The sequence below is a fragment of the Callospermophilus lateralis genome, unplaced genomic scaffold (genome assembly GCF_048772815.1).
Source record: "Callospermophilus lateralis isolate mCalLat2 unplaced genomic scaffold, mCalLat2.hap1 Scaffold_525, whole genome shotgun sequence".
Classification (NCBI taxonomy): domain Eukaryota; kingdom Metazoa; phylum Chordata; class Mammalia; order Rodentia; family Sciuridae; genus Callospermophilus; species Callospermophilus lateralis.
In genome coordinates, this window is record NW_027514457.1 from 623,734 (window position 1) to 650,339 (window position 26,606).

The window sequence follows — 26,606 nt, forward strand, 5'->3', positions numbered from 1 at the left end:
CATGCATACAGCCCGGGTTCGATCCCTAGCACCACATACAAACAAAGATGTTGTGTCCGCCAAAAATTAAAAAATAAAATATTAAAATTTTCTCTCTCTCTCTCTCTCTCTCTCTCTCTCTCTCTCTCTCTCTCTTTAAAAAAAAAAGAATTCCTGTAAACATTTCACCCAGAAACCCTAAAGGAAAACATTTCACTCTGATTACTTTATCATTCTTTCTATTTTTTTCCTCAAACATTTGATTTAGAGTAAGTTGCAGGGCTAGAGATATAGCTTAGTTGGTAGAGTGCTTCCCTTACGTGCACAAGACATTGGGCTCAAACCCCAGCACCACCCAAAAAAAAAAAAAAAAAAAAAGATAGTAAGTTGCAGCCGGGCACAGTTTTGCACACCTATAACCCCAGTGGTTTGGGAGGCTGAGGCAGAAGGATTGAGAGTTCAAAGCCAGCCTCAGCAACGTAGCAAGGCACTAAGCAACTCAGTGAGACCCTGTCTCTAAATAAAATATCAAAAAAGAGCTGGGATGTGGTTAGGTGCCCCTGAATTCAATCCCTGGTACCAAAAAAAAAAAGTAAATTGCAGAGGTGGGGAGGGAAAAATAGAAGTTCATTGGATTAGACAAAGGGTAATGAAGGGAAGGGAGAAAAGATGGGTATAGGAAAGACAGTAGAATGAATCAGACGTGACTTTCCTATGTTCATATATGAATACATGACCAGTGAAACTCCAAATAATGTATAACCACAACAGTGGGAAGTTATACTTGATGTATGTATGTATGTATGAATGTATGTATACATGTCAGAATACGTTCTACTATCAAGAATATCTAAAAAGAACAAATTAAAAAAAAGCTGCAGACATAATATTCTTTTAACCCTAAATATTTTACTATGTATTTCCTAAATATAAGGAATTTTCTTATAAAACCTTAGAACAGTTATCAAAATCAAGACATGCACATTAGACCGGGAATGTAGCCCATGTGCTTAATATGTGCAAGGCCTTCAAGAAAAAATGAGGAAATATACATTCATACAGTATTATCACTTTAGTTTTAAACCTTCTTCTAGTTTCACACATTCTCCCCAATATTGCTGTCCTTTCTAGCAAAAGAAAACCCAAGATTACTCTCCTTTAATCTAAAGAATTTCTCTCTTTTGTCTTTCATGAATTTGACATTTTGAAATCTAAAGATTAGTTGTGTTTTGAGAACTGCCCCTAGGTTGAGTTATCTTGTGTTTCCTCATGATTAAATTTATGCCATTCACTGAGGCAGGGATAGCACAGATGTGACAGATTTTATGTGCCTATTGGGAGAGCTTTGATGTTGATCCATTCTATTACTGATGTTAGGTGACTGTTCACTTGGTTAAGGTGGCACCAGCTGGACTTCTCCATCATAGTTACTCCTCCCAGCCCTGCCCACCTTTGTAATTAGCAGATATCCTGTTATGGGATAGTTTGAGATTATGTATGTACCCTGCTAGACATCAAAGTTTTACCCACAAATCTTAGCATCCACTGATGACTCTTTCCAGGTCAGTTATTACTGTAATGGATGCCAAATTTTGATTTATAGTAGGTACTGTATCACAAGGAAAAGCTTTCCCTTTAATTGAACGTGTTTATTTCTATCAGTATGAATTCATGGATTCTTAATTTATTCAGTGGGTTACAATCAATTATCATTCTGTATTTTGACATTCTCTTTGTTCTAGATTTGACCAGTGAGAGTGCTCCATCAAGCTGGCTTCTATGTCCTCTTCCTGTGTCCCTTTCAAGATGTGGGTGCTACATGTGCTTGTTGCTACTGGGATGTCATTTCTACTAGGCCTTGTCATGGACAAAGCTACAAAATACATACATACCTATATCTATATGTACAATATATACACACATGTGATTTTTTCCTCAAACAACATGCACAAACATAACACATATCTGTAACCCCATTAACAGTGTAAACATGTGTTGGACCATGTATTCAGGCAGAAAAATGTAACTTAATAAGTAAACTGTTGGCTAAACATGGGTGAATGTCTAAAATATCTGATTTGCTATTTTCTATTACTTCTGCTGTTCTCTTCATGAATTGAAATAACAGCCAATTTTATGTCAGGGTTTTAATACTGCTTAACTGTAATGGAACTTAGCAAAACTATTCAAGTGCTGTGTTTAAATGTCTCGTGTATTTCTGGGCCAGGTCTGTGCCAGTAACTGGCTGATTTCCACTCTGGAGAATCTGTATGAGAGGAAGCTCTTGGCACGTTTTGTTATTGATGAAGCCCATTGTGTGAGTCAGGTAAATACTGGGTTTTTTTTGTTTGTTTGTTTTTTGTATTTTGGGGGTTTTTTTGTTTTTTTTTTTTTTGCCAGTGGAGGGTGCCAGGTATTGAATTCCAGGCACACAATCACTGAGCCACTTCCCAAGAACTATTTTTTTTCTGCCTTTTATTTTTTTTTTTATAATATTTATTGTTGGTTGTTCAGAACATTACATAGTTCTTGATATATCATATTTCACATTTTGATTCAAGTGGCTTATGAACTCCCATTTTTACCCCGCATACAGATTGCAGAATCACATCGGTTACACATCTACTGATTTACATATTGCCATACTAGTGTCTGTTGTATTCTGCTGCCTTTCCTATCCTTTACTATCCCCCCTCCCCTCCCCTCTTCTCTCTCTACCCCATCTACTGTAATTCATTTCTCCCCCTTGTTTTTTTTTTCCCTTTCCCCTCACTTCCTCTTGTATGTAATTTTGTATAACCCTGAGTGTCTCCTTCCATTTCCATGCAATTTTCCTTCTCTCTCTCTTTCCCTCCCACCTCTCATCCCTGTTTAATGTTAATCTTCTTCTCATGCTCTTCGTCCCTACTCTGTTCTTAGTTACTCTCCTTATATCAAAGAAGACATTTGGCATTTGTTTTTTAGGGATTGGCTAGCTTCACTTAGCATAATCTGCTCTAATGCCATCCATTTCCCTGCAAATTCTATGATTTTGTCATTTTTTAATGCAGAGTAATACTCCATTGTGTATAATGCCACATTGTTTTTATCCATTCATCTGTTGAAGGGCATCTAGGTTTGTTCCACAGTCTTGCTATTGTGAATTGTGCTGCTATGAACATCGATGTAGCAGTGTCCCTGTAGTATGCTCTTTTTAGGTCTTTAGGGAATAGACCGAGAAGGCGAATAGCTGGGTCAAATGGTGGTTCCATTCCCAGCTTTCCAAAAAATCTCCATACTGCTTTCCAAATTGGCCGCACCAATTTGCAGTCCCTCCAGCAATGTACAAGTGTACTCTTTTCCCCACATCCTCGCCAGCACTTGTTGTTGTTTGCCTTCATAATGGCTGCCAATCTTACTGGAGTGAGATGGTATCTTAGGGTGGTTTTGATTTGCATTTCTCTGCTAGAGATGGTGAACATATTTTCATCCAGAACTATTTTTATAATTTATTTAGAGATAGGATCTCACTGATATGCTTAGCACCTTGTTTTTGCTGAGACTGACTTTGCACTCATGATCTTCCTGCCTCAGCCTCCTGAGCTGCTGGGATTACTGGCCTGCACCGCCGTGCCTGGCTTACATACTGTTTTTATGTTTTAGAAAATCATTAAATTTGTGCTACCAATAGTATATATTTGTATATCTTCAGAATTCGAGAAAACCCCACATTGAGTGAACTGTTGTACTATTTCATTGAAGAATAAAGTGATTCTTTATATTCACTAGTGTTCTTTTTATATAAAGAAAAGCTAAATAATCTGAAAAGCAGTATTTTTTTCAACTAGTGGGGACATGATTTTCGTCAAGATTACAAAAGAATGAATATGCTTCGTCAGAAGTTTCCTTCTGTTCCAGTAATGGCTCTTACTGCCACAGCAAATCCCAGAGTACAGAAAGATATCCTCACTCAGCTGAAGATTGTGAGGCCTCAGGTGTAAGTAACAACTTAAAGTCATATATTTTTAAAACCTTAGGGCAGTGGTTAGCAGAGTTTCTGCACATTAGAATCACCTGTGAAGCCCAAAGTCTCAGTACCCATGTTGTACCCAGACCAGCTAAATCAGAATATTTGGCTCTGGGATCCAAGGTGGGATTTGTTTTGTTTGTATTTTGGGTTTTTTGGTTCATTTGTTTAATCCTCAAGTGATTCCGATGTGCAACAGTTTGGCAACTAGGGCCTAAGGGCTTTTCTTCACTTACCAAAAGTAAAACTCTATCCCAACACCAACTCTGGAAATGGGGGTAATTTGCATGTTGCACCTATGGACCCTGGTGTATCCCAGTAATAAAGTACCTTTAACTTTGTCTTCATCTGAGCCACAACATACTTCTTGTTGCCATCAAATCCATAATTATTTAATAACCAAAGCCACTATAAAAATTATTCCAGCAAGGAGGAGTGGCGTATGCCTCTAATCCAAGCAATTTATGAGGCTGAGGCAGGAAGATTGCAAGTTTGAGGCCAGCCTCAGTGATGCCTAGACAACTTAGCAAGACTTGGTTTCAAAGTAAAAAGGTCTGGGGATGTGGCTCAGGAGTTAAATTATTCCTGTGTGTGGATTCAAGTTGTACTGGATTATTTTGTACTTCTACCTGAGTTTGATGAGTCATGCATTCTTCATTAGGTTCTTTCACTCAGCAAATATTTTATTTAAAATGTGTTTATGGTGCTGGGTTTAGTGTCGCCCTTCTGTAATCCCAGCAGCTCAGGAGGCTGAGGCAGAAGGATCGTAAGTTCAAAGCCAGACTGAGCAACTTAGCAAGGCTCTAAGCAACTTACTGAGACCCTATCTCAAAATAAAGGGTTGATGATGTGGCTCGGTGGTAAGTGACTCTGGGTTCAATCCCTGGTACCAAAAAGAAAAAAAAGTGTTAAATATTTTTTCCTTCTAATTTGATAACATTGCTTTCAGTAAGGTATAGACATTAATGTGGAATGCCAAAAGAGGTAATGACAAAACAGAAAACAGCTTTTGTTCATTTGAAAATAGACAAATTGGACATGGTGGCACACATCTGTAATTTAGCTCCTTAGGGAGCCAAGACAAAAGGATCACTTGGGGTCATGAGTTTGAGATTCACCTGGGCAACATAGCAAGACCCTGTTTTTCAAAAAAGAAGATGGGGCTTTGGTGTGGCTCAGTGATAGAGTGTTTGCCTAGCATATGTGAGGCACTGGGTTCAGTTCTTAGCACTACATATAAATAAGTGAATAAAATAAATGTCAATCAATGTCTAAAATGTGTGTGTGTGTGTGTGTGTGTGTGTGTGTGTGTGTGGGTGTGTGTGTGTGTGTGTGTTGTGAGTGTATAACATTTTGATATGATGACATACTGCTACTCAAGAGACTGAGGCAGGAGGATTGCTTAAGCCCAGGAATTCAGGGCCAACCTGAGCAACATAGCATGACCTTCTCTCTTTAAAAAAAAGAAAAGACAGACCAGTTGGCTCTATCAATAGTGTAAGAAATAAAAATAACAACAATATCTCTCACAGAGTTAAGAGCAGAACTGAAAGTTCCATGTGAAGGATATGAAGTGGTTCATGAGATTAATATACCTGCAAGAGCCTTTGCAGATTAAACTGGCAGCTTCTAAATTATCTGATCAAAAACAGGTACCAAAGCAATTTGGATTTCTTCCAGCCTTTAAGTTATTTGGTTCCAGCCTAAAACATTTTGTTTCTAATACCACTTTTATATAGTACATAATACTGAAGGGCAAGAATTTTAGAGTCCTCAGAATTGTGTGTATGTGATCACAAAATTTGGAATTCAGTATTTTAATTTACTCTCACTTGAAGAGAAGTGTTTGTATAAAATTTTGGGGGTATTTTGCTCCCATAATTTCTATGTATTATAGACTATATTTAAGATATAGTTGAGATTCTTTATTAGACCATATGCTAGAAATTTTTTATATGCTGATCAATAACATTTTTTCTTTTCTTTTCTTTTTTGTACCAGGATTGAACCAAGGGGCACTTAACCACTGAGCCACATCTCTAGTCTTTTTATATTTTGTTTGTTTGTTTTTTGAGACAGAGTCTCACTAAGTTGTTTAGGGCCTTGCTAAATTACTGAGGCTAGCTTTGAACTTGCAGTCCTCCTGCCTCAACCTCCTGAGTTGCTGGGATTACAGGTATATGCCACCATACCTGGCATTTTTTTCTTTTTCTAAGAGGCACTATTTTTAAGCTCTTTCTACCTGATTATGACAAATGCAGTCTCTGGGTTTTCTTTTTTGTGGGGGCCATGGGCATTTTAAGCAAGTACTGTGCCACTAAGCTACATCCCCAACCCTGTTTTGTTTTGTTCATTTTTAATCAGTTACATAAACCAAGTTTTCAGCGCTATATAGGACAAGGGGGAGAGAAGAAGAAATAGGGAAGAAAAAAAAGTTTGCTGTTTATTTGTCAGGTATTTTACACTTTTCTAATTTTTCTCTTTGAACTCATATTTTCCATTTATTTTCCCCCCACAGAATTTTTACTTACTCTATCATTCTTAACTGTAAAAAAAAATTATATATATATATATATATATATATATATATATATATATATAATTGTCTTCTAATTTTATGCCAGAATTTTCATCTGGTTTGAATTATTAAAATCATTAGTCATGCTGAACATAACGGATCACACCTGTAATCTCAGTGACTTGAGAGGCTGAGGCAGGAGGATTTTGCAAGTTCAAGGCCATCCTTGACAATTTACCCGACCCTGTCTCAAAATAAAAAGGACTGAGGATATAGCTCAGTTGTAATGCACCCCTAGGTTCAGTCCCTAGAGGTAAAATAAAATAAAATCATTCATCATACATAATTGATTGGATAACTTAAATATATTTTTAAGACAGTTCTTAAGGGCTGGGGTTGTGGCTCAGTAGTAGAGTGCTTGCTTGGCATGTGTGAGACACTGGGTTCGATTCTCAGCACCACATATAAATAAATAAAATACAGGTCCAATGACAACTAAAAAAAAATCTTAAGCATAAAGTTTGATTGAGAATATGTTTCCTAATGAGACAATATTTTTTTTTAATTTTCAGTTCACATATCTATGGATGAATTGAATAAGTTTTTATTTCTTATAAGGCTGAGAAATGTTGCTTACATAAACATGTGGATGGAAATGAAAGGCATTTTATGATAGCTCATCATGATGTCATCAAAAATTATTTCTAATGATCTTCCAGCTGACCACTCAGTTAGGTCTGTCAAACTTCGTGGGAGGCAAAAAGTTGGAAGCTATTGGGCAAAATAAGCAAAATCATTAGTTATTCACTTTACTTTTTCCAGTAAATATACCCTTTAAAAAGTCTTTACTAGGAACTATCTAATGGCTATTAAGTATTTTTGTCAATCTTTCAATAAAAACCCTCTACTTATATCTAATATATTTGAAAGAGGGAAATCAAAATCCTGTTGGTTTCAGTATACCTTATAAAATGTGGTTTGTTTTAATGCTTTTTTTTTAACTTCCCCTTCACTAGGAATTGAACCCAGGGATACTCTGCCACTGAACTGTATTCCCAGCCCTTTTGAAAAATTGAGACAGAGTGTCACTAAGTTGCTGAGGCTAGCCTCAAACTTGGAATCTTCCTCCCTGAGCCTCCCAAGTCACTGAGATTACATGATGTGCCACCATGCCTTGTGACACAATGGTTGATGTGCTGTTTTGTGTGTGTGTGTGTGCGCTTGCGCGCTCGCGCGCTAGGGGCTGAACCCAAGGCATTATATCTTCCAGGTAAATGCTGTACCACTGAACCACATCCCCAGCTGTGATATGCTTTTTATTTTTTGGTACTAGAGATTGAACCCAGGGGCACTTGGCGCTTAACCACTGAGTCACATCCCCATTCTTTTTTTTTTTTTTTTTTTCCCCAGGTAAGGTCTCTCTAAGTTGAGCACTTGCCTACCATGCATGAGGTACTGGGTTTATTCCCCCCAGCAACACATAAAAAAATAAAATAAAGGTATTGTGTTCCATCTACAACTAAAAAATATATTTTTAAAAATAAAAATAAACAACAAATACAGGCATTCTGACCATCTGCAACTATCCAAAAACATTTTTTAATTTAATTCACATAAACTCTAAACAGCCCTATGACAACTGTCTCAGTTTCAAAAGCAACAACAGCTGATCACAAGTTGACTGCATTTTCTCACACCTCACTTTCAAATGACACAAATTTGATACTCTGAACCTGATAATATTTAATTGCAACATTTAATACAATATAAACTTAGTCAAGATACAGTGGAATACAGATGGTTTTTAAAAAAATCTTTAATGTGATATAATTCACACATGATAAAATTCATCAATTTACAAGGTATAATTTAGTGGATTTTTTGTATGTTCACAAAATTTTGCACCCATCCCCACAATCTAAATTAACTTAATTGTATTTTCAATTATGTCACAAATGGAAAAAAAATTCAAATTATGTTCCAGATCTTTTTTTAATAATGGTTTTATTGAGATATAATGCACATATCTTACCATCCACATGTTTACAATCAATCTAGTAGCATGTGGTATATTTGGAATTGTGCAACATCACCACAGTTTTAAAACATTCTATCACCCCTCAAAAACACTGTTACCCACCAGGCACATTAGCACATGCCTGTAATCTCAGCTGCTCTGGAAGCTGAGACTTTTTTTGTAAATTCAAGGCCATCCCCAGCAACTAAGCGTGACAGTAAGCAACTTAGTGAGACCCTATCTGAAAAAAATTGAACTTGTAGGATTGCAAGTTCAAGGCCAGCCTCAGCAATTTAGCAAGGCCCTACACAACTGTTTTGAGACCTGTCCCAAAATAAAAAGGGGCTGGGTTAATCACCCTTGTGTTCAATCTCTGATACAAAAAAACCCATTACCCAAATGCAGTCCAATAACCTTGCCCCTCACATCTCCCTACCAGTCTTGGACAACCACTGATCTACCCTCTATGGGGAGATAGATGGTTTCTATAAACAGAATCACTCTATGTCATCTTTTGTGACTTTCTTCTTTTACTTAGCATAATATTTTCAAGGTTTGTTTCTAAATAATATTCTCTTGTATAGGTATATGACATTCTCTTCTGTCTATTTATCATTGATGGACATTAAGCTTATTTTTATGTTTTGACTATTATGAATAATGCTGTTATGAACATAAATGTACAAGTTCTTATGCAGACATGTGTTTTCATTTCTCTTGGGTATATTATATCCAGGAGTGGAATTGTTGGGTTCTATGATAACTCTGAGTTTTGCCTTTTTGTTTTGTTTGTTTGTTTGTTTGTTTGTTGCTAGGGATTAAAACCAGGGATCTTAAACCACTGAGATGCATCCCCAGTCTTTCATTTATTTTTTTTATTTTGAGATAGGATCTTGCAAAGCTGCTGAGTGTCTCACTAAATTGCTGACACTGGCCTTGAACTTGTGGTCCTCCTACCTCAGCCTTCCAAGTTACTGAGATTACAGGCATGCACCACTGTGCCTGGCTGTGTGTTTCACCTGTTAAAGAAACTGCCATGCTGTTTTCTAGAGCACCTGTACCATTTTACATTCCCATTAGCAGAGTATGAGAATTCTGATTCCACATCCTTCTGAATATGTCTTCTTTACTTTTATTTTTATTGATTTTATTTTTTAAATACATGACAACGGAATGCATTACAATTCTTATTACACAGATAGAGCACAATTTTTCTTATCTTTGTATATAAAGTATGTTCACACCAGTTCTTGTCTTTATACATGTACTTTGTTTTTGTTTTTTGCATTGTAATTCTTATTACACATATATCACAATTTTTCATATCTCTGTTTATATATAAAGTAGGTTGACACCCAATTCGTGTCTTCAGACATGTACTTTGGATAATGAGGTCCATCACATTCCACCATCCTTGCTAATCCCTGGCCTCCTCCCTTTCCTTCCCTCCCCTCTTCCCTATCTAGAATTCATTTTCCTCCCATGTTCCCCCTACCTACCCCACTATGAGTCAGCTTCTTTAAATCAGAAAACATTCAGCATTTGTTTTATTGGGATTGGCTAACTTCACTTAGCATTATCTTCTCCAGCGCCATTTATTTACCTGTAAATGCCATGATTTTATTCTCTTTTATTGCTGAGTAATTTTCCATTGTGTATATATACCACATTTTTTTTATCCATTTATCCACTGAAGGGCATCTAGGTTGGCTCCACAGTTTAGCTATTGTGAATTGTGCTGCTATAAACATTGATGTGGCTGTGTCCCTATAGTATGCTGTTTTTAAATCCTTTGGGTATGGTCTGAGGAAAGGGATAGCTGGGTCAAATGGAAGTTCCTTTTCCAGATTTCCAAGGAATCTTTACACTGCTTTCCATATTGGCTGCACCAATTTGCAGTCCCACCAACAATGTATGAGTGTGCCTTTTTACCCACATCCTTGCCAACTCTTATTGTTGTTTGTCTTCATAATGGCTGCCATTCTGACTAGAGTGAGATGAAATTAAGAGTAGTTTTGATTTGCATTTCTCTGATTGCTAAAAATAATGAGCATTTTTTCATATATTTGTTGATTGATTGTATGTATATCCTCTTCTGAGACGTGTCTGTTCAGGTCCTTGGCCCGTTTGTTGATTGGATTTTTTTTGTGTGTGTGTGTGCTTAGCTTTTTTATTTATTTATTTTTTTTAAAGAGAGAGAGAGAAAGAGAATTTTTAATATTTATTTTTTAGTTTTTGGCGGACACAGCTTCTTTGTTTGTATGTGGTGCTGAAGATCGAACCCAGGCTGCACGCATGCCAGGCGAGCGCGCTACTGCTTGAGCCACATCCCCAGCCCTGGTGCTTAGCTTTTTGAGTTCTTTATATACCCTAGAGATTAGTGCTCTATCTGATGTGTGCTAGGTAAAGATTTGCTCCCAGGATGTAGGCTCTCTTAAACATGTTTTCATCTCTCCTTTTGACCCAAACTATTTTTAATATTTTACTAAATAAAACACTTTTCTGAGATAAAACTATTTTTAAGTGCAGAGAAAGTCATCATCACTTCAATATTCATATGGACAGGAATACTTGTACACCATAGTCCAAATCAGCTCAAATAAATTTTAAGATTTTTCTTCATCATTTGTATTTGTTGTAAGGCAGGTCTTTTATGCCATAATTTTATCTGGACTGCAGTTTCCTTTGCTGTAATAGCAACTGTAAATAATTGCCTATGAATAATGAAAACAGTCCTAGAAAGAGCTGAGGGTGTATGTAGCTCAATGGTGGAACACATGCTTAGCATCCCTGAGGATCTGGGTTTAATCCCCAGAACAACAACAACAAAAAAAAATAGCCAATGAATGTATCATTCTTTTATCTATCATCTTTTTTTTGCCAGTCTGCTACATAATCCTCTATCATTTGAAACACTAAAAGAATTCCAGCTGTTCTGTACATATAAATAAAAGCTGGTTTTGAATTATTGTTTAACGGTTAGTTTCACAAGTCACAAAGTGACAGTGGTCAGGGATAAAACAGCATCCAAAGGTGGAGATCATCTTTACTTCACTACTTTACTCTCAGTCTATTTGAAATCAGAACTCCAATGAGGGCCAAAATGCTTCATTTCCAATGTTATTCTTTACCCTTAACAGAAATAGGTAAAACGTAAAGACAGAAGACTCACAAGATTTCTGGTTCTTTGATTAAAGAAAATTTCACCCACATCTGTACTATATTTCATTTTGCTTTGTTTGGTGTCCTGGAGGTTTTTAACCTCCTGAAACAAGTCATGGTGGTAAAATTTAAAATGAGTAAAAAAGTGGGGTTGGTTGGTTTGTATTTCAGAATTGGGAGGACAGTTATAAAAGGGAAGACTGGAAAAGGATGAGCCTGCAAGATGTCTGGTCTGGAAAAGCATTCTCAGATCAGTCTTAACTGCATGTAAAAACTGAGGCTCCAGGGCTGGGGATGTGGCTCAAGTGGTAGCGCGCTCGCCTGGCATGCGTGCGGCCCGGGTTCGATCCTCAGCACCACATACAAACAAAGATGTTGTGCCTGCCGAAAAACTAAAGAATAAATATTAAGAAAAAAAAATTCTCTCTCACTCTCTCTCTCTCTCTCCACTAAAAAAAAAAAAAAAAAAAAAAAAAAAAAAAAAAAAAAAAAAAAAAAAAACTGAGGCTCCAGGGCTGAGGCTGTAGCTCAGTGATAGAGAACTTGCCTCACACATGTGAGGCACCCTAGGGTTTAGTCCTCAGCACCACAGAGAGAGAGAGAGAGAGAGAGAGAGAGAGAGAGAGAGAGAGATTGTATCCATCTACAACTAAAAAATATTAAAACAAAACCTGAGGCTCCAGATGCTTTAAAATTATCTTTGCTCATTTACCCTTAGAAAGTCTTTGTGTACTCCTAGGAGAATGCATGCTTCAATTTTAGATCATGGATCTAAAATCATATTGGAATATGGTTCAGAACTCTGAAAGGAGGTCTAAGTTGAGGGCAAGAGTTGGGACTCATTGAAATAACATTTGGGTGCAGTTTAAAATAGACTGCTGGGCTGGGGATGTGTCTCAAGCGGTAGCGCGCTCATCTGGCATGCGTGCGGCCCGGGTTCGGTCCTCAGCACCACATACCAAAAAGATGTTGTATCTGCCGATAACTAAAAAAAATAAAGAAATATTAAAACAAAAAAAAGATTTAAAAAATAAATAAATAAAATAAAATAGACTGCTGAAGGAGATATTGCAAAAAAGAAGAGAGCCAGGCATTGCAGGGTGGGAGGTGATTCTCACTTCAGGAGTAAGCATAAGGAGAAGAAGATGGAGAAGTCAGAGACATAAGTGTTGAAATTCCCACAGAAGGTGAAGTCATGAGTGCTAATAGAGGGTTTTCTGTAAGGCTAGCCAACAAGGTGGAGTAGGGAGAGATCAGAGAGAATAAGGCCTAAAGCAACCCCTACAAATGCCAAAAGTATTGCTGGCCAGGCACAGTGGCATCCACCTAAAATCCCAGCAACTCAGGATGCTGAGGCAGGAGAATTGCAAGTTCCAAAGCCAGCCTCAGCAACTTAGCAAGGCCTGTCTCAAAATAAAATTAAAAAGAGCTAGGGATGTGGCTCAGTAGTTAAATGCCTCTGGGTTCAATCCCTGGTATCAAAAAAAGAAAGAAGGAAAAGTCAGCATGAAAGTGATGAGAATTGAAATTCAGTTTGTGGTTAGTTGGTTGGAGATATAAGTATCTTCTGAGAAATTTGCCTTAGGAAGAAAAGCAAAAGGAGAAATATAAGAGAGAAGGTAATGGAAAGAATGAGCTCCCTAAGGAAGCATGAGGGAGCAAATGCGGTGCCAAGAGTGGTAGGCCAGAAAAGAAGGAGCACTGGTGTCAGCCAGCCATGTTCCCTTTGGGATCCAGAGCTCCTTCTGTTGCCCTGCAATTAACATTTCATATAAGTGCATGAAGGTTATTTAGCATAAGTCAAAATTTAGGAACATTGGTAGCCTAAAAGTGTGTATTTCCTCTGTAATTTTCTTAATCACTTCAATATTTTTTTAATATTTATTTTTTAGGTGTAGATGGACATAACACAATACCTTTTATTTTTATGTGGTGCTGAGGATGGAACCTGGGTCCCACCCATGCTAGGCAAGTGCTCTACCACTGACCACAATCCCAGCCCCACTTCAATGTTTTTTTAATTATCATCTCCATTTTTTGTCAGCCTCACCTTGGAGACTGGGCTTCTGACTTATCTTATGTTTCTCCATGTGTCTGACTTTGTGCGTGTACACATGTTGGGGGATTGAACCGAGGGCTTTGAGCATACTAAGCCTTTGCTATACCACTGAGGTACACTCCCACACTCCCACTCAGGTACACTCCTCTTCTATAATCCTAATTTTTTATCATCTAATGCCATAGAGCTTCCTTCCTTATCACTATTCTTTCTCCCTACTCCTGGTACTGGAGATTAAATCCGGGGCACTTTACTACTGAGCTACATCCTTAACCCGTTTTATATTTGAGATGTGGTCTCACTAAGTTGCCCAGGCTGGCCTAGAATTTGAGACTCTCCTGCCTCACTCTCCTGAATTGCTGGGATTGCAAGTGTGTGCCACCACACTCACCAACCATTCTTTTCTTTAACCTTTAATCTAACCTCCATTTCAGTGTTCTGTTATATAAGCTTTCAGTGGTAGTATTCACCTTAAGACAAACTGATAATTAGGCTTGGAATGTGGAAAATCAATATTTAATTTTTGAAGATGTTGGCCTTTGTTCATGCTAACTGAACAGAATATCATAGGCTAGGTAGCAGAGATAAGAGAAATTTATTTCTCATTGCTCTGTAGGTTGGGGAGTCCAGGATCAGTGTACTAGCAGATCCCATCTGGTGTGGTCCCTCTTTCTGGTTTGCAGATGATACTTTTCTCATTATAGCCACACCTAAAACTAGTGAGGTCTCTACTTTTATAAGGGCTCTTGTCTCATTCATGGTTTCACCCTCATAACCTAATTCTCTCCCAAATGCCCCATCTTCTAATAACATCTCATCTGGGTTAATGATTTTGAGGTATACTTTCAGTTCATGCCAATGGCTAGATCTATATTTTTCATAACAACTAAATTTTGTGTTTGGCATTTCTTTTAGGTTCAGCATGAGCTTTAACAGACATAATCTGAAATACTATGTATTACCAAAAAAAACTAAAAAGGTAGCATTTGATTGCTTAGAATGGATCCGAAAACATCACCCATGTGAGTACAGTTATGTGATATCTAAAAGTAATAGGTGTCTCTTTAGTACCACAATAGAATACATAAAATAGCAAATTAAACATTTCTTTTTGTTTAATGATGATACTTAACTTGTTATTTATAGACCAGAATATTGTAACTCTTTCAATTCTAGAATTTATGAAATTTCATTTGGTTAGATAACAATAAACTTTAAAAAAAAAATATATTAAATATTTCCTCCTACACACTTATATTATCATTTTGGTTTCAGTGCTTTCTATGGCTTCTATCAGTGTATGAATATAATTCTTTATTGTAGTGCCTTCTCCCAAATGTGTTTGCCTTTGAGTTATATTAAATAAAATGAGATTCTGAAGTTCATAACAGTTTGCTCCATTTTTGTTTTTTAAGTTATAAAAGGCGGGGCTGGGGATGTGGCTCAAGTGGTAGCACGCTCGCCTGGCATACGTGTGACCCAGGTTCAATCCTCAGCACCACATACAAAGATGTTGTGCCCACCAAAAACTAAAAAATAAATGTTAAAAAATTTTCTCTCTCTCTCTCTCTCTCTCTCTCTCTCTCTCTCTCTCTCTCTTTGTCTCTCACTCTCTCTTTAAAAAAAAGAGTTTAAAAAAAGTTATAAAAGGCATTTTTGCATGCCTTTTATAACTCAGAAAACACTTTTTTTTAAGATGTTATAGGTCAATTTATCTTTTTTCTTAGAAAACACTTGATACAGGGAGTGGGGCTATAGCTCAATGGCAGAGCACTTGCCTCGCATGTGTGAAGCACTTTTTCGATCCTCAGCACCACATAAAAATTAAATTAATAAATAATGATATTGACATAAAAGGAAAAAAACACTTGATACAGTATATTTTATTTCACAACCTTATTCCCATAATGTTTCCCATTAAAATCTTTTTAATTTTTAAATTATAAACAAAACTTTTGGTGTGAGTCCATATATCACTTTATTTCCTAGGTTAGTTTCCTAGAAGGAAACTGGGTCAAAGGTATATATCTTTTTTTTTTTTTTAATTTGTTCTACATGACAGCAGAGTGCTTTTCAATTCACAGAATACAAATGGAGCACAGTTTTTATTTCTCTGGTTGTACACACAATAGAATCACATCATTTGTGTCTTCATGTACCAAGGGTAATAATGTCCATCTCATTCTACCATCTTTCCTACTCCCATTTCCCCTCCCTTTTCCACCCTCTCCTTTAGCCTATCCAAAGTTCCTCCATTCCTCCTCTCTCTTCCCACACCCCCATTATGGATCAGCATCCACTTATCAGAAAAAACATTCGGCCTTTGGATTTGGGGGATTGGCTTACTTCACTTAGCATAATATTCTCCAACTCTATCCATTTACCTGCAAATGCCTTAATTTTATTCTCTTTTATTGCTGAGTAATATTTAGTTGTGTATATATACCACAGTTTCTTTATCTATTTATCTATCTTTTTATATTTATTTTTTAGTTGTAATTGAATACAATAACTTTATTTTATTTATTTTTTATGTGGTGCTGAGAATCGAACCCAGGACCTCACACATGGTAGGTAAGCACTGTACCTCTGAGCCACAAACCCAGCCCTATCCATCTACTGAAGGTTGGTTCCACAATTTAGCTATTGTGAATTGTGCTGCTATGAACATTCATGTGGCTGCATCACTGTAGTTTGTTGGTCAGAGGTATTTTTAAGACTCTTTGATAAATATTGTCATGTGTTTTCTATAAGCTTGTATAAGGGAGCTTTCCCATTTTAGAGCCAGTGTGAAATAGAGCCTAGGATTAATCCAGGTTCATCTCATAAGGCATTAGCAGGGATAGAATTAAAAGTTGCATTTTGGGCTGGGGTTGTGGCTCAGTGGTAGAGCGCTCATGTAACATGTGTGAGGCACTGGATTCAATCCTCAGCACCACATAAAAAAATAAGAAAATAAAGGTATTGTGTCCATCTGCAACTAAAAAAAAAAAAAAAAATTAAGTCGCAACTTATTTCTTTGTATGAATTTTTTTCCTGAGTTATTCTGTGTGATCATCCTGTGTTCTAAGTGCACTACAGAAATCTGTTTATGTTTCTTAACATTTCTAAAAACATAGTGTAAATCGTATTGTTATTTATATTAAAAGTCCTCACTTCTCACAATCGGTTTGGTTTCTTGACAGATGACTCAGGGATAATCTACTGCCTCTCCAGGAGGGAATGTGCCACAATGGCTGACACTTTACAGAAGAATGGTCTTGCTGCTCTTGCTTATCATGCTGGCCTCAGTGATTCTGCCAGAGATGAAGTGCAACACAAGTGGATTAATCAGGATGGCTGCCAGGTAACATTTTTTTTTAATAAACAAACAAAAGGAATAATATTTTCTGGTATATTAGCAAACTTGTGCATGTAGAATGCAAATTGTTTTTATCTTAAAGATAGAAAACATCAAAATAAGACTGAGAAGGAGCCAGACATGTTGGCTCACACCTATAATCCCAGCGGCTCAAGAGGCTAAGGCAGGAGAATCACAAGTTTGAGGCCAGCCTCAGCAATTTAGCAAGGCTCTGAGCAACTTTGTATGACCCTATCTCAAAATAAAAATAAAAAGGATGCCAGGCGTGGTGACACATACCTCTAATCCCAGCAGCTCAGGAGGCTGAGACAGGGGAGTCGCAGGTTCAAAGCCAGCCTCAGCAACTTAGTGAAGTTGTAAACAACCTAATGAGACCCTGTCTCAAAATAAAAATTTTATAAAGAGCTAGGGAAGGGCTGGGGATGTGGCTCAAGCGGTAGCGCGCTTGCCTGGCATGCGTGAGGCCCGGGTTCGATCCTCAGCACCACATACAAACAAAGATGTTGTGTCCACCGAGAACTAAAAAATAAATTTAAAAAAAAAAAGATTTAAAAAAAGGGGGGGGGGCGGCTGGGGAAGTGGTTCAGTGGTTAAGCACCCTTGAGTTCAATCCCTGGTACCAATATATAAATAAATAAATAGGGCTGCAGATGTGGCCCAGTGATTAAGAATCTCTGGGTTAGATGTCTGGTACAAAAAAAAAAAAAAAAAAAAAAAACAAAAAACTGAGAAGCAATCAGGGATATAGTCAATAACTTTAACTTGAGAATGTTAGAGGGAATAAAAGACAAAAATTGAGGGAGAAAAAATTTTTAAATGTGATATATTAGCAACAAGGAATAGGGATCCAGCCTAAGAATATTAAATGTAGAGCCATACTGCTGCAGCCCTTCAGCACCATCAGAGTTCTGCATCCCAAATATAGGATCCACCCAGTGACAAACCTGACTGGCTAGAAATTGGGCTTATTTTGTCTACCATGGCTTCCTGTGATTCTATCTTACCAAACAACATAATGAAGATGATTTAGAGTATAAAGGTGACTCAGGAGACTGAGGCAGGAAGATCACAGGTTCAAGGTCAGCCTCAGCAACTTAGCAGGGCCCTAAGCAACACAGTGAGACCCTATCTCAAAATAAAAATAAAAGGGCTAGGGGATTTACCTCAGTGGTAAAGTATCTCTGGGTTCAAACCCCAGTACCACAAAAAAAGGTGGCAGGGGAGAAATAGAAATCAAAAATATCAAAAACAGGAGGACAGTCTTCAGAATCAGAAGAGGGAAGAGTAGCTGGGCATGGTGGCTCATGCCTTTAATCTCTTGGGAGGCTGAATCTGGAGGGTTGCAAACTCAGACCAGCATGGGCAACTTAGTGAGACCCTGTCAAAAATTAAAAATAGAATAAAAGTCTAGAGCGCTATTGGGCTCAGTCCCCAATACGGGGCGGGGGGGGGGGGGGCGGGGGAGACTTGGACAAAAGTATTTCATACCCAGCTCACTGTCATATATGTTGAAAACAATAAAGGCATTTTCAGATATGTAAAAAGTTTAGAAAAACTGGTTTGTCTTCACTGAAATAATTACACATTTCAGTTTTTTTCTTTGTATAAACTTTTTCTAAAGTTTGCATGGAAGACAGTCAAATGAAAAAAACTAAAAGAATTTGAAAAAAAAATAGCACATTACTGGTTTGTAGTACATTATATATAGATGAGTGGAACAGAAATCCAGAAATAGACTGAAAGATTTGAACAAACAATAAATGACAAGGGAGGAATTAAAAATTGGTGAGATCTATACTGGAGTGGTGACATGCTTCTATAATCCAGCAACTCAGGAAGCTGAGGCTGAAGGATTGCAAATTCAAGGGCAGACTGGGCAACTTAGACCCTGTCTAAAGCAGGGGATCAAATCCAGCACCTCACACATGCTAGGCAAACACTCTACCACTGAGCCACAACCTCAGCCCTAATTTTTAAAAATAAATAAAAATAGCTGAGGGGGACTAAGATTATGGCTCAGTGGTAGAGCACTCGCCTAGCACTCACAGTGCCCTGGGTTTGATCCTCAGCACCACACAAAAATAAATGAATGGAATAAAGGTATTGTCCAACTAAAAAAATAAACATAAAAAAATAGCTGAGAATATAGCTACGTGGTAGAGCACCACTGGGTTCATCCCCAATATAGGGGAAAAAAGAATAAAAATAAAATTTAGTGTTTTTCTTTGAAAAGAATGAATGTAGCCTGGGGCGGGGTTGTAGCTCAGTGGTAGAGAGCTTGCCTCGCATGAGTGAGGCAGTGTGTTCAATCCTCAGCACCACATAAAAATAAATAAATAAAATAAAGATATTGTGTCCATCTACAATTAAAAATTTTTTTAAAAAGAATGAATCTAGCCTGAAGTTTAAAAACAACACCAAAATAAGGAAGGAAGTGTAATATGTCAAAGCCAGTTTCCTAGTTAAAGAAATAAGAGCTTTCAGAAAGAGTCAGCATCACTGTGGCCTCACTCAGAGCCTTCAGGATGTGCTTCATAGCCATGTGCCCTCCTCGCAGTAGGAGAATCACCAGGCTTCGAGGTAAACGACATTTGCAGAGCTTTGGGCAGGCACATCTCACTGCGCAACTTCCCCGCCTGCTCTCCGTCACCAGAGGACACAATAGATTTTCACTTTTTGAGGAGATTTCCTTTTGATCAAAGTACCATAAGTTAGATGGATAACTAACCTAGAGTGCAGGCCACTGCCATTTCCAATGTTGATAAATGTGCCCATTTTCTGTCCACATACCCCATAGCTTACAGTTCCTTTCTGGTACCCACAGTTACTAAAATCATGTCATTAGCCTCAGTCTGGCTGCCAGATATTTTCATTGCTTTTGAAATACTGTTCTTGCAGTAGCAATTCATTTTTTTAAGTGCTAAAAAAAGACTTACAGCTTTATTTGTATAATGTAATTTTGCCTGGAGATATAGCATTTTGGTCTGGGTTAAATAGGTCCTAAATTTGCAACTGAAATGGATATTCTTGAAAACTGATTTGTCAACCTCCTAAAATTTAACCATCACCTTGCTTCCAGTAAGTGATTTGTATGGGCCAAGAGCCATAGACCCTGGCCTTTTTTTTTTCCTTTTTTCCCCTCCTGTATAAGCTGCTCCGACTTTTATCCATATGAGATTTAATTAAAATTTCACAACCTTGACTTTGAAATCAACTGATGAATAAAAAGAGTCAGCGTATGTTTCAGCTGGTGACACAGGTAAAACTGAAGGTGAGAGCACTATTGTCCTGAATAATCAAGGAGCTAGCAGCAATGACCTCTGAGAGCCAGAGCCCTGGGAACAGCCTGGAGCCCCTGATGATAGTATTACTTATGTACACAGGCCTGGATATCATGGCAATATGAACAGAACCCCCACACACCTCCATATCAGAAACAAAACAAACACTGACAAGACATTGAAGAGCTAATGAGTGCAATTAATCTCTCATGTAGTGAAACCAACTCACATAAGAAAGTGCCAACCACACTAAGCTTCTCTTACTCTTCATGGGCTTAATAAAATTGCAAGTTATCAATATGAAAATCTTGTCTTAGTCATGCTAAATCGTGGAACCAAGTTAAGACATAAGTTTGTCAAGTAGAGTGCATTTTAAAGTAAAATAAGGGATAGAGCTTTCAGAAACATCCATTATTAAAATGTTCCTTTAAATGCATTATGAATCTAATGGGCCTTTGCTTTACATCAGGTTATCTGTGCAACAATTGCATTTGGAATGGGGATTGACAAACCTGATGTGCGATTTGTGATTCATGCATCTTTTCCTAAATCTGTGGAAGGTTACTGCCAGGAATCCGGCAGAGCTGGACGAAATGGAGAAATATCTCACTGCCTGCTTTTCTATACCTATCATGATGTGACCAGACTGAAGAGGCTTATAATGAGTAAGCTGAGCTCTACTAGAGACATTCTGTCATGTTCTGTCATGTCATGAGATTAATCACTCCTACTATTGTGGTACTTTGGGTCCAGTTTTCCTTAAATAATCATGGAGAAATAGAGGTATTTATATAAATTGAAATTTTATTTTAGTTCACTTTTATTGTAAAAGTAATACATGCTTATTATGTAAAATGTCACAGACATGTGTAAGGCAGGAAATTGCTAAATCATGCCTGTGGTCTTGTCTCAAGAAACAACTTGAATTGTTGATTTCTTTTGTATCCTTCTAGACCCAATTTTTTCATTTAAACTTGCATGTAAACATATTTCAAAGAAAGATAAAAAGGAGAAAATAATAAACTCTCATGAACTACCATCCAGTTTAAGAAATAAAACAAAACCAAGTATTGTGGCACGTAACTATAGCCCTAGCTACCAAGAAAGCCAAGGCAGGAGGATCACTTGAGCTCAGGAGTTGAGGCCAGCCTACACCACATAGTGAGAGATTCTCTCAAAAAAGCGGGGGGGGGGTGAGTACAACCAATAGTCTCCTAGATATCCCTCTCCTCTCTCATCCCTCCTCCCCCATTAAAGGCAGGCAACATCTTGTATTTGTGTTTACCTTTCCCAGATGCTTGTATTTTAAAATATAAATGGAATTACATTATACATTCTCTCACGTGCGCGCGCACACACACACACACATATATGTATGTATGTATATGTATAAAGATATATATAAATATGTCCTTTTTTCAGTCAATACTAGATTGTAATTATCCCTAGAATTAATATGAATAAATTAGCTACATAGAATTCCATAGTCTGGTAATTTCATGTTTATTAAGCCAGTCTCCTCTTATTAGATATTTAGATTATTTCTTGTTTTTTACTGCTGTCAACAATGCAGTATTGAATACCCTCGTACTGATATCTTTAGGCATTTTTGCAGTTATTTATGTAGGAAATATTTCTAGACCAAGTCTTTCTTGGGTCAAAATAAATACATATTTTAGAATTTTATTATATCCTGGGCCTATCTTTATACTCAGATGTGATAATTGAATATATTTTGTAAATATCTATTTTTAAGATCACTTTCTCACTCTGGCAGAGATACTCAGCATGGTACATGCTATGCACTGTGTCAAAATCTATATCATCTTACCTTATTTACCCATAACAACTAGCTTTTTTTGGTATCAGGGATTAAACCCAGGGGTGCTTAACCACTGAGCTACATCCCCAGCCATTTTTATATTGTTTTGAGGCAGGATCTCTCTAAGGTGCTTAGGGCCTTGCTAAGTTGCTGAGACTGTCCTTGAATTTGTCATCCTCTTGCCTTGGCCTCCTGAACTGCTGGGATTATAAGCAACATCTAACTTTTTAGGTAGAGCTACTCATGAGAAAACCAAGCTTCAGAAAGATTTTTTGACTTGCCCCCAAGGTCTCTGAGGCAGTAGCCAAAATAGTAGGAGCAGTGGGAGTAGTGGCTGTGGTGCAGGGATGGTAATTGTTGTAGATAATATACTGTTAGCACTTGCCACATGCTATTTTAAATGCTTTACACATATCAATTCATTTTTTTTTCTCACAACAACCTTAAAAGATAAGACTATTTTCTCATTATACAGAGAAGAAAAATGAGATACAGAACTAATAAATGCAGAACCCTAACTAAGCACGTTTTCATCTGATGCCAAAGTTCAAGATTCTTACACTATACCAAAATGGGTATTAACCCAAAAAAATCCCTTGTTTACACTTGGTTTGCCCACTTGTATTTTTAGACAAAACCCGTACAGTCTCCTACTTGTGATAGATTAAATGATAATTTTTCGATTTTGCAATGGTATGAAAGCTATATAAATTATTTACAATGGGTTTATCAAGATGTGACCTCTTCATAAGTCAGGGAGCATCTATATTGTTAAATTCAAATAGTTTAGTATAAATATTTAAATTGTAATTATTTTGACTCATAATTAGGACTTAAATTATTTGAAATATTATTTAATATTAAATATTAAATTATTTGAAGAATAATACTAATAAACTGGAAGAAATCAGATTTATTTTTTAGTTCTAGTTGGACACAGTATCTTCACTTTTTTTTTTTTTTTATGTGTCATGTGGTGCTGAGAATCAAACCTAGTGCCTCATACCTGCTAGGCGAGCACACTACCACTTGAGCCACATCCCCAGCCCAAGAAATCTGATTTTTATTTTATTCTTAAGTAACTATATCACTTACTAATGGAAAGTATGTACTTGCTGTTTTTAAATTTTAGAATCAAATTGAGCACTACCACTCTCATTTTCTGTTTCACATTCATTTTCTTGAGTCAGGGATTTGACTTAGTGGCAGAACATTTGCCTAGCATGCATAAGGCCCTTGGTTCTGTCCTCAGCCCAGCATGGAGACAAAGAAAAACAAGATAACATTCATTTTTCTTGAGGTACTTGTTTTTATTAGAGCAACTGTCAAATTTTTAGCTTCACAAAGATAATGATGTTATTGGAAAAAGTAAAGCAGAATCTAATGTTAAAACCATGAAGTACCTCAAATTGTTTGTGTGGTATTCGACAATGTCAGTTGTTGTTGTTTGCCTTAAATTTAAAATAACCTACACCTAAGAGTTCACTACAGCACTCCAGGCTTCATTGCACAATGGTTTTGTTACATGTGGTGTTAGGAATTGAACCTGGGTCCTTGTGCACTCTGGACCAAAGCTCTGCCATTGAACTACACCTCTAGTCCTCGGCATATAGTTGTGGAGCCACTGGCTTAACTGCTTAGACCTCACAGACTCAAGAAGGTGTACAACCCACTGCCATAGTTCTATGCCATGCTTTCTTTGGATATTAACTTGAGTACATGCCTATCTGATAATATAGGAAATATAAGTCTAGCCTTCATCATTGGAAATAATGAAAATTTGAAAAAAAATCTTTCCATTTCAGGGTCTGAGGATATGGTTCAGTGGTAAGAACACGGACACCCTGTGTTCAGTCTCCACCACCAAAAAATTTTTTTAATTTGAAAACAAAAATCTAAAATGTAATTCTATAAAATTAAATTGAAATCTTGAGATAAACATAAATCTCAGTTAATTGTAATAAGAAACTGTTATACTAATAGAATGCCAATAATAACAATTTTCTTATTTAGTATTAAAGTTCTATAATTCTAAGTATTTCTGTGCTATTCTTTACATTTCTAATGTAATAAGTATGTTTTACTATGCTTTTCATCCCTTTTAGTGGAAAAAGATGGAAACCATCATACAAGAGAGACTCATTTCAATAATTTGTATAGCATGGTACATTACTGTGAAAATATAACAGAATGCAGGAGAATACAGCTTTTAGCTTACTTCGGAGAAAATGGATTTAACCCTGATTTTTGTAAGAAATACCCGGATGTTTCTTGTGATAACTGCTGTAAAACAAAGGTAAAATGAGTTATTGTTTAGTTTAGTTTTGTTTTTAATTCTTTAATAATTAAGGAAATTGCCAGCTTTTTTTTTTCTTTTTTTTCTCTTAAAACTTAAAAAAGGAAACACAAGTTAGATCCCAGAATATGGGCCACAAAAGACAAGAGAAAGGGCTTGTCCTCCATATCATAATTAGGAAAAGAAAAATTCTTTATATACACACACATATTATATTATATTATATTTATTTTTTAGTTGTAATTGGACACAATACCTTTATTTTATTTATTTATTTTTATGTGGTGCTAAGGATTGTACCCAGGGCCTCCCACATGCTAGGCAAGCACTCTACCACTGAGCCACAACCCTAGCCCTCTTAAAATATTTTATAGAATATCATTTTTTAGAATTAGAAGACTATTAAGAAAATATACTAGACATCCACCTGTTCAAAATATTGAGGTTACATATGTGCACTGATATTTACAGAATATTTTAGAAATATCATTAATTCATAAACATGCCAAATGATCTAACATGGGCAGGTAGAATATTTTAAATCAACAATAACCTATATTTAAAGATCTCAGTCAGTTGGAAGACACACACCTGTAATCCCAGCTACTTGGGAGGCTGAGGCAGGCAACTTAGTGAGACCCTGCCTCAAAATAAAATTTTAAAATGCACCCGGCTATAGCATAGTTGTAGAGCACTTGCCTAGCATGTGTGATGTCCTGGTTTCAACCTCCAGTCCACAAAAAATACAATTAAAAAAAAAATCTTGAAAGAGTAGCATTAGTAGGTACTGTGTTTATACTCTAGTACTTTAAATTACTCTTTTTTTTAACCCTCAAAGAATGGCACTGGCACAGTAGCACACACCTGTAATCCCAGAGAGGCTAAGACAAGAGAATCTTGAGTTCAAATCCAGTCTCAGCAATTTAATGAGACCCTATCTCAAAATAAAAAATGACTGGGGGCTGGAATTGTGGCCCAATGGTAGAGCACTTGCCTAGCATGCATGAGACACTGGGTTCCATCCCTGGTACCACATAAAAATAAAAACAAATAAAATAAAAGTATTATGTCCAGCTACAACTAAAAATATATATATATATTTTTTTTTTTTTAAAGGACTAAAGGTGTAACTCTGTGATAAAGCACCCCAGGTAATCCCCAGTACTAAAAACAATTATAATACTAATAATGGCAATGGCTTCTGAGTTCAGTATGATCTGTCCTCAAATAACCTTGGGAGGTTGTTAAATTTAATCATTAGGTACGTATTGTACCTATCATGGCAATTTTATGTTTTAATGTCTACAAGACTGGTGATAGAATATTTTCACATTTCATATCTTTTAAAATGTTTACAAAATGTTGGAGACTCCCAAATGAACACATTGTAGACCAGTTCATAGTCTGGAAGGGAGAGACATATGTGTTCATATAATTGTAATTGCTGCAATTGAGATTTGCAGCACTGACCAAAACAGGGGAGTTTACTCTCTCAGTGTAGAATTTGCAGATTCACAAGTCTCTTCCCACTCCACCCTATAAACAGCGCTAATCAGTTTACTCTATCAATAGATATCTGTTGAGGACCTGTTCTATAGCAGACACTTTTCTAAGAATTTAAGACACATTATTGAACAAAATAAATAAAAATACCTGCCCTGTAGAGCTTGCATTCTAATAGGGGAAGGCTGATAGCAAGTAATATACACAACAAGAATATGTTAAGGAAAAGAACTTTGGTGAAAAGTTCAGCAGAGTAAGAAGACAAAAACAATGGGTGGGGTCCAAAATGCAATATTAGACAAGTTGGCCCATTTGAGCAAAAACTTGAAATGAAAGTTAGCTGAACAGCTCTCTGAATATGAGCATATTGGCAGAAGCATTAGCCAGAGCCAAGGCCCTGAGGTGGAGAGTAGTCCTGGAGCACTAGAGGGACCACAGGAAGCCCCATGTCTGAGCAGGGTTGAGAGTCTGTGACAGGAAGAGGTATAATGGAGGGCCAGAAGAGCAAAATGAAGGCTAAAGGACTGGAGGAACTACAAGAATGGAGTTACCTTTAGTCAAAATACAGAAGGCTATTTGACAAGGAAGATCAAGAGTTCAGT

General features: G+C 36.9%; 1 pseudogene; it reads left to right on the forward strand.

Annotated features, from left to right (window-relative positions):
• Positions 1 to 26,606, forward strand: part of LOC143387415 (recQ-like DNA helicase BLM) — a 55,767-nt pseudogene that overhangs the window by 12,180 nt on the left and 16,981 nt on the right.